The sequence below is a fragment of the Helianthus annuus genome, chromosome 6, assembly GCF_002127325.2.
Source record: "Helianthus annuus cultivar XRQ/B chromosome 6, HanXRQr2.0-SUNRISE, whole genome shotgun sequence".
Lineage (NCBI taxonomy): Eukaryota > Viridiplantae > Streptophyta > Magnoliopsida > Asterales > Asteraceae > Helianthus > Helianthus annuus.
In genome coordinates, this window is record NC_035438.2 from 121,890,265 (window position 1) to 121,897,320 (window position 7,056).

Genomic DNA, 7,056 nt, shown 5'->3' on the forward strand with positions numbered 1-7,056 from the left:
CCAAAACAATTTGGCGCCCACCGTGGGGCATTTGGTGCTCTCTTTACTAAAAATCTTTGTGAAATCGTTAATCGGTTTTCTGTTTTCGAAACTTTTTGCCACATTGTTTACAATGGCCTCAAGATCAAACATGAGCTCTTCTACTGTGTCTGCTACAACTTCTGCAACAGTTGGTTCGGTGCTTCCACCACCTCCTCCAAGGATGCCAGCCTCTACACAATCTCAAGATGTTATCCCTACTCGGAGTGTCCAAGGATCTGCTCCTGTCTTAGCTTCTAACGATGAAATTCTAACCTTATTTGGAAGTGTGCAGGAACAAATGAGGCAGCAACAGGAAACAAACCAAATGCTTTTAAGGGAAATACAACTCCTGAAGTCTGGCTCGAGCAGATCTGCTGAGGATAATGTCACTCCATTACATCCCAGAGCGTTGAACTTTAGTTCAGCTGTGTATACTGAGGATAACAGGGGGAATATTGTGCCCAGCCTTCCTCAGAATCATACTCCTGAAATACCCTCCTCGGTCAGGATATCAACTGTGAGGAGCTCAGGATATGCTTTAGGATATGGGCAAAATCCTCTAACGGGTAACGTATCAAATACTAATAATGCTATTGCCACTAACAGTGTTGGATCTCTGCAGGATACAACTGTAACGTCAGAATTATCCAGGGAGCTTCAGAAATTAAAGGATATGATATCCAGTGTACCTGGGGTGGTGCAGCCAATTCCTGAAGTATCCCAGGATAGCCACAGGATATCTCGGTTCGTGCATCCTATATGTGATGCTGAAATCCCAAAAAGATTCCAGACTCCAAACATGAAGCTTTACGACGGAACCACGGATCCTGAAGAGCATATTGCCCAGTATAGGGAAAGGATGGAGATCAACCCTATCCCTCCGGAGCTCAAGGAAGCGTGCTTGTGCAAGGGTTTTGGTTCAACCTTGACAGGATCGGCTTTGAAATGGCTCTTGAATGTTCCTCCACATTCGATTACATCTTTTGCTCACTTAGTGAATTTATTTAATAGTCAATTTTCTTGTAGTAGAAGCTTTGAAAAATTAACAAGTGATCTCTACAGGATAACACAAGGGCCTCAGGAATCCCTTAGGGATTATGTGAACAAGTTCAGCGGGGAATCACTAGACATTCCCCATCTTGATGTTGCAACAGCTGTGCAAGCTTTCAAGATGGGGCTGCAAAAGGATTCTCAATTCTATCAAGACCTTGTAATGAACCCATGCAGGAACCTGGATGAAGCCCGGAACAGGGCTCTAAGATATATTTGGTTGGAGGATGACAGAAAAATGCAAGAAAGGATGAATGCATCCTCAACATACGAATCGACTAACAGGAAATCGGAATCCTCATATAGGCCATATCGCTCTAAGCCATATGGCAGAAATGATAACAAGAGAGTGAATGCTGTTGAAGACGAGGATCCTGAAGAATATCCTGAATTATCTGAATATTGTTTTTTTGTTAATATACGGGAACTAATGTATGCTATGCAGGGTTTGGGAGATAAAGCCAGGTGGCCTCGAAAGAATCAACAAAAAGCAGATTGGAAAGACAAGTCTAAATGGTGTGCTTTCCACGAAGATTTTGGACATATGACTGAGGATTGCATCGCTCTGAGGAAAGAAATAAGCTATCTTCTAAGCAAGGGATATTTGAAAGATCTCTTAGGGAGAAAGAAGAATAAGGCTCAGGATACCGAGAAGGAACCTGAGCGAGCGGCATCACCTCCCGCCGATGCCAAGATAATCAACTTCATTTTGGGAGGATCCGACATTTGTGGAACTTCGTATTCGGCAGCAAAGAGACATGCAAAGGAAGCTAAGGCCGAGAGGGGAGACAAACCTGTCAGGATGACTACCCTCACAACTGACAAAGTGATCACTTTTGATGCAGATGATAGGGATACTGTCCAGGATCCTCACCATGATGCTCTGGTAATAACATTATATGTGGCTAACCATTTTGTACGCAGGATACTGGTTGATAATGGCAGCTCCGTCAACATAATACAACTGGAGACTCTGAAGAGAATGAATGTGTCTCCGATGGATATCACCTCGAAGTCCACTGTGCTCGTTGGTTTCAGTGGAGAAGCTAGGAACACAGTGGGAGAGATAAAGCTGCCCGTATATGTCGAAGGAGTCAACAAGATGCAACGTTTCTGTGTGATGGATTCTCTATCCTGCTATAACATCATCCTAGGAAGACCATGGATCCACGATATGAAGGCCGTACCATCAACATATCATCAATGCATCAAGATCCCTACCCCTTGGGGGGTTGTCAAGATCGACAGTGACCAGCAGGAGGCAAAAGAATGCTACTCGTCCTCGATGAAATCCTCAGCCAAACCTAGTGCAGCATAGCAATTAAAGACGCGGGCCCAGGATATCGTGGAGGATCCGGAGCAGGATGTGAAGAAAATTATCCTAGACCAGGATAATCCCGATATTTCGGTGCTCGTGGGAACCAATATCCCTCAGGATATTGAAGAACAATTAATTAACTTTTTGAAATGCAGGATGTCAACGTTTGCATGGAAGCATGAGGATATGACAGGTATATCTAAAGACATTATTACTCACAAGCTTGGAATTGACAGGTCATTCAAGCCTACACAACAAAAGAGAAGGAAATTCGCCCCTAAGCGGAATGCAATTATCCAAGAGGAAGTTGAAAGATTATTGAAGTCCAGGATGATTAGAGAAGTCAAATTCCCTAGGTGGCTAGCAAATGTGGTAATGGTTCAAAAGAAGAATGGGAAGTGGAGAGTCTGTGTAGACTACACAGACCTGAACAAAGCTTGTCCAAAAGACCCATTCCCTCTGCCTCATATAGATTCGATGGTGGATGCCACTGCGGGTCATGAAATGTTGACCTTCATGGATGCATCCTCAGGATTCCAGCAGATTCAAATGGAACCTTCGGACCAGGAGGATACTGCTTTCATGACACCAACAGGTATTTATTGTTATACTGCTATGCCTTTCGGTTTAAAAAATGCAGGTGCAACGTACCAGAGATTGGTGAATATGATGTTTAAAGACAAACTGGGGGACACCATGGAGGTGTACATTGACGATATGGTGGTTAAATCCAAGAAAGCTGAGGATCATCTTCAGGATATTAAAGGAGCATTCGATATCCTGGACCAGTATAATATGAAACTTAATCCTGCAAAGTGCCATTTCGGAGTGGGGGCAGGAAAGTTTTTAGGATACATGGTGACAAAAAGAGGGATAGAGGCAAGCCCGGAGCAGATAAAAGCTATCTTGGATATAAAGTCTCCCTCAAATATGAAGGATGTTCAACGGTTAACAGGACGAGTGGCAGCCTTAAATAGATTTATATCAAGATCCTCAGAAAAGTGTAAAGAATTCTATGATATCCTGAAAAAGAATAAAAAGTTTGAATGGGGTGAGAAGCATGAAGCAGCCCTGCAGGATTTGAAGCAGTATCTCTCAACCGCACCTCTATTGATGAAGGCTGAGGATGGTGAACCATTATCTTTGTATCTGGCAGTATCAGGGAATGCAGTAAGTGCAGTACTCGTAAAGGATCACGAAGGTCGGCAGTATCCTGTTTATTATGTTAGCAAAAGTTTGTTAAATGCTGAAACTAGATATTCTCACCTAGAAAAACTAATACTGGCTCTAGTAATGGCATCAACAAAGCTTAGACATTATTTTGAAACACATAGGATTCATGTTAAAACTAATTATCCTGTTAAAAATGTGCTTAGGAAACCAGAGATGTCGGGTAGAATGGCTAAGTGGTCAGTAAAATTAAGTGCCTATGATTTAATATATGAACCTAGAAATGCAATAAAGTCTCAGGCTCTAGCAGACTTTGTGGCTGATTTCAGTAGTGATATTCAAAATGAAGTAGACCTAGAAGTACAACAACTAGGAGAAAACTTAGGATCCTGGATACTATATACTGATGGTGCATCTAATGTAAGGGGTGTAGGCTTAGGTATACTACTAAAATCGCCACAGGGGGACATAATACCCCAGGCTGTTAGATGTGAGTTCCCTGCTACTAATAATGAGGCAGAATACGAAGCCTTAATCGCAGGATTAGAATTGGCTAAGAATATGAATATCAAGAATTTGCAAGTATATGTTGATTCCTTGTTAATTACTAATCATTTTAATGGATCCTATGCAGTCAAGGGTGAGAAACTAATGGAATACCTCGGTATTCTTAAAAAATTAGCAGGATATTTCGATGTTTTTACACTTGAACAGGTACCAAGAGAGGATAACGCTGAAGCAGACGCATTGGCAAATTTGGGATCATCAATCAGGATACCGGAAGGAATCCCAATACCGATATTACATATCCTGTATCCTGCAACGGATCCTCAGCATAAGGAAGTAGTGAGTATTCAAGATCCTGAAGTGGTGTATCCTGGAGAGGATCCTAAATCCTGGACAACTCCAATTATGAGATATCTCAAGGAAGGATATATCCCCGAAGATGAAAATCCTAAGGCATTTAGGATGAAGGTATCACGATTCACTATTATAAATAATATTTTATACAAGAAATCTCTCGCAGGACCATACTTGAGATGCTTGGAGGATCCTGAAGCCAAAGAAGTACTTCAGGATATACATGAAGGGGATTGTGGTAACCATACCGGGGGCAGGTCATTATTTTCGAAAGTGCTAAGGACAGGTTATTATTGGCCAACAATGAGAAAAGATGCTGCAGAATATGCTCGAAGATGTGATGCATGTCAGAGGCATAGTAACATATTGCATCAACCAGCTGAACCACTATATCCTGTAGCATCCCCTTGGCCGTTCATGAAATGGGGGATGGATATAGTAGGGAAGTTACCAAAAGCTCCGGGAGGAAAAGTCTTTATGCTGGCAATGACGGATTATTTCTCTAAGTGGGTTGAAGCTGAAGCATTTGTGCAAGTTAGAGACCAAGAAGTAGTATCCTTCATAAAGAGGAATATCCTGACCAGGTTTGGAGTACCAGCTGAAATCATTTGTGATAATGGGTCCCAGTTTATAAGCAGAAGGACTACTGACTTTTGCAAGAATTGGGGAATCAAAATGATAACGTCTACTCCGGTGCATCCTCAAGCGAATGGACAAGCTGAATCTTCAAACAAGATAATAGTGAATAACTTAAAGAAGAGACTTGGAGCCAAAAAAGGAAGATGGGCAGAGGAATTACCCTTTGTGTTATGGGCTGACAGGACAACGGTAAAAAATGCAACCGGCCAAACCCCATTCTCCTTAGTATTCGGAGCAGAAGCAGTAATTCCAACGGAAATGGCGATACCTACTGTAAGATCTATCCTACAGAATCCTGAGCAGAATCCTGAAACCTTATGTCAAGATTTGGATACCATAGACGAAAAAAGAGACGCAGCAAGGCTAAGGATGGCAGCATATCAACAAAGAATATCCAGAGCATATAACAAGAACATAAGGACTAGGAGATTTCAAGTTGGTGATTGGGTGCTAAGAAAGGCTTTTCAGAATACTACTAATCCTGCTGATGGCAAGTTAGCTCCAAAATGGGAAGGACCATACGAAGTTGAATCAGAAGCAGGGAAAGGAGCATACAGACTCAAGGATATTGAAGGGGATATGCTACCAAGGTCTTGGAATGCTATACACTTAAAGCTCTATTTCAAGTAAGAATAGAATTTAATTCCTATCCCAGAATGGTATGTATTCTATCTCTTTTAAATATATTTGTTTATTATCTTGAACCCAATACTGACTTAGGCATCGGAGGGGTGTTAGCCAAGCTGACACCCACCTTAGTTTACAATTGTTTTGCAGCATATGCTCCAGGATATAGCTCCAGGATGTGTACTCGGGATAACTCGGAAGATTAGAGGATTGGCCCCCCTCTCTCACGTTTAAGGGATACTGATCCCTTCACAGGTTTAAAGGTATTCACCTTTCTCCCGAATTGGGTTTAAACACCCCGCCTGGAGCGCAAGTTATTCAGGGATAGTTCAAGGTGGCGGGACCAGTCCATGTAAAAGTGGCTAACAATTTCGTTGCTGTTGGCTATATCCTGAATTCTAAAGGTATATGAGGATTGATCACCCTCTCTCACGAAAGGGTATTTTCATACTCTCTAAGGTTTAAAGGTTTTCACCTTTCTAAGTCTTGGAGTTTATACACTCCCGCCTGTAGCGCATGAAATTCGGGGTTTGTCCCAAGTATACTAAGGGTTCATTTCAAGATATCAAGGGTTTTGCCCTGGGGTATTTGGAATTCATTCGAGTCAAAATATGAATACATTTGTGTTTCTATGTTAAGCACAGGGGACATACGTTATACTATTCAAAGAATGGATTCAAGTTTATAAGTATGCACTGGGGACAAGCTTATAATGGAGAATTGAAATTGATTCACTAAGAATCTCTGGTATGATCTCTCCTTTTTAGACAACTAATAGGTTGTGTTTTAATATCCTTATCAGAATATCTTTCAGGATATCTACCGAGATACGTTTGTAATATATTCTCAAAAATGTTCAAATAAAACAATTTTCACAAATAAAATTTATATATCAACGACAACAATAATAAAGCCAAAAAAGGGTTATATTATTAACATAGCAAAAGATTATGCTCTTGGCTTCGTCTCAAACCGAGACCCATCCACCAAAAGCATAGTTGGTTTTCTAACATATTTACTTAACAAATGAAGGCTTCGTCTTGGAACCTAAGATACCTCCACCTTCACTTGTGAAAAACGTTCAAAATAAACCATACTAACTGATGACCAAGGGCTTCGTCCTGAAACTCAGGATCCCTCCACCTTTGGCCATCATATTGTCTACGTGCAGGAAATTGAAATTGTTCAACAAACAGGAAAAGTAAATTGTTCAAGACATCAACCATTAAACCTAAAAAAGTGGGCTCCGGCCTAAGCATCAATATCCATCATCGCCCACTCAGCTGCTCTCACACAGCGGCATCCTCTCCTGCTTTCCACGGCTTCTCAGCACCAGCATCCTCACCAGCATCCGCTCCAGCATCCTTCTT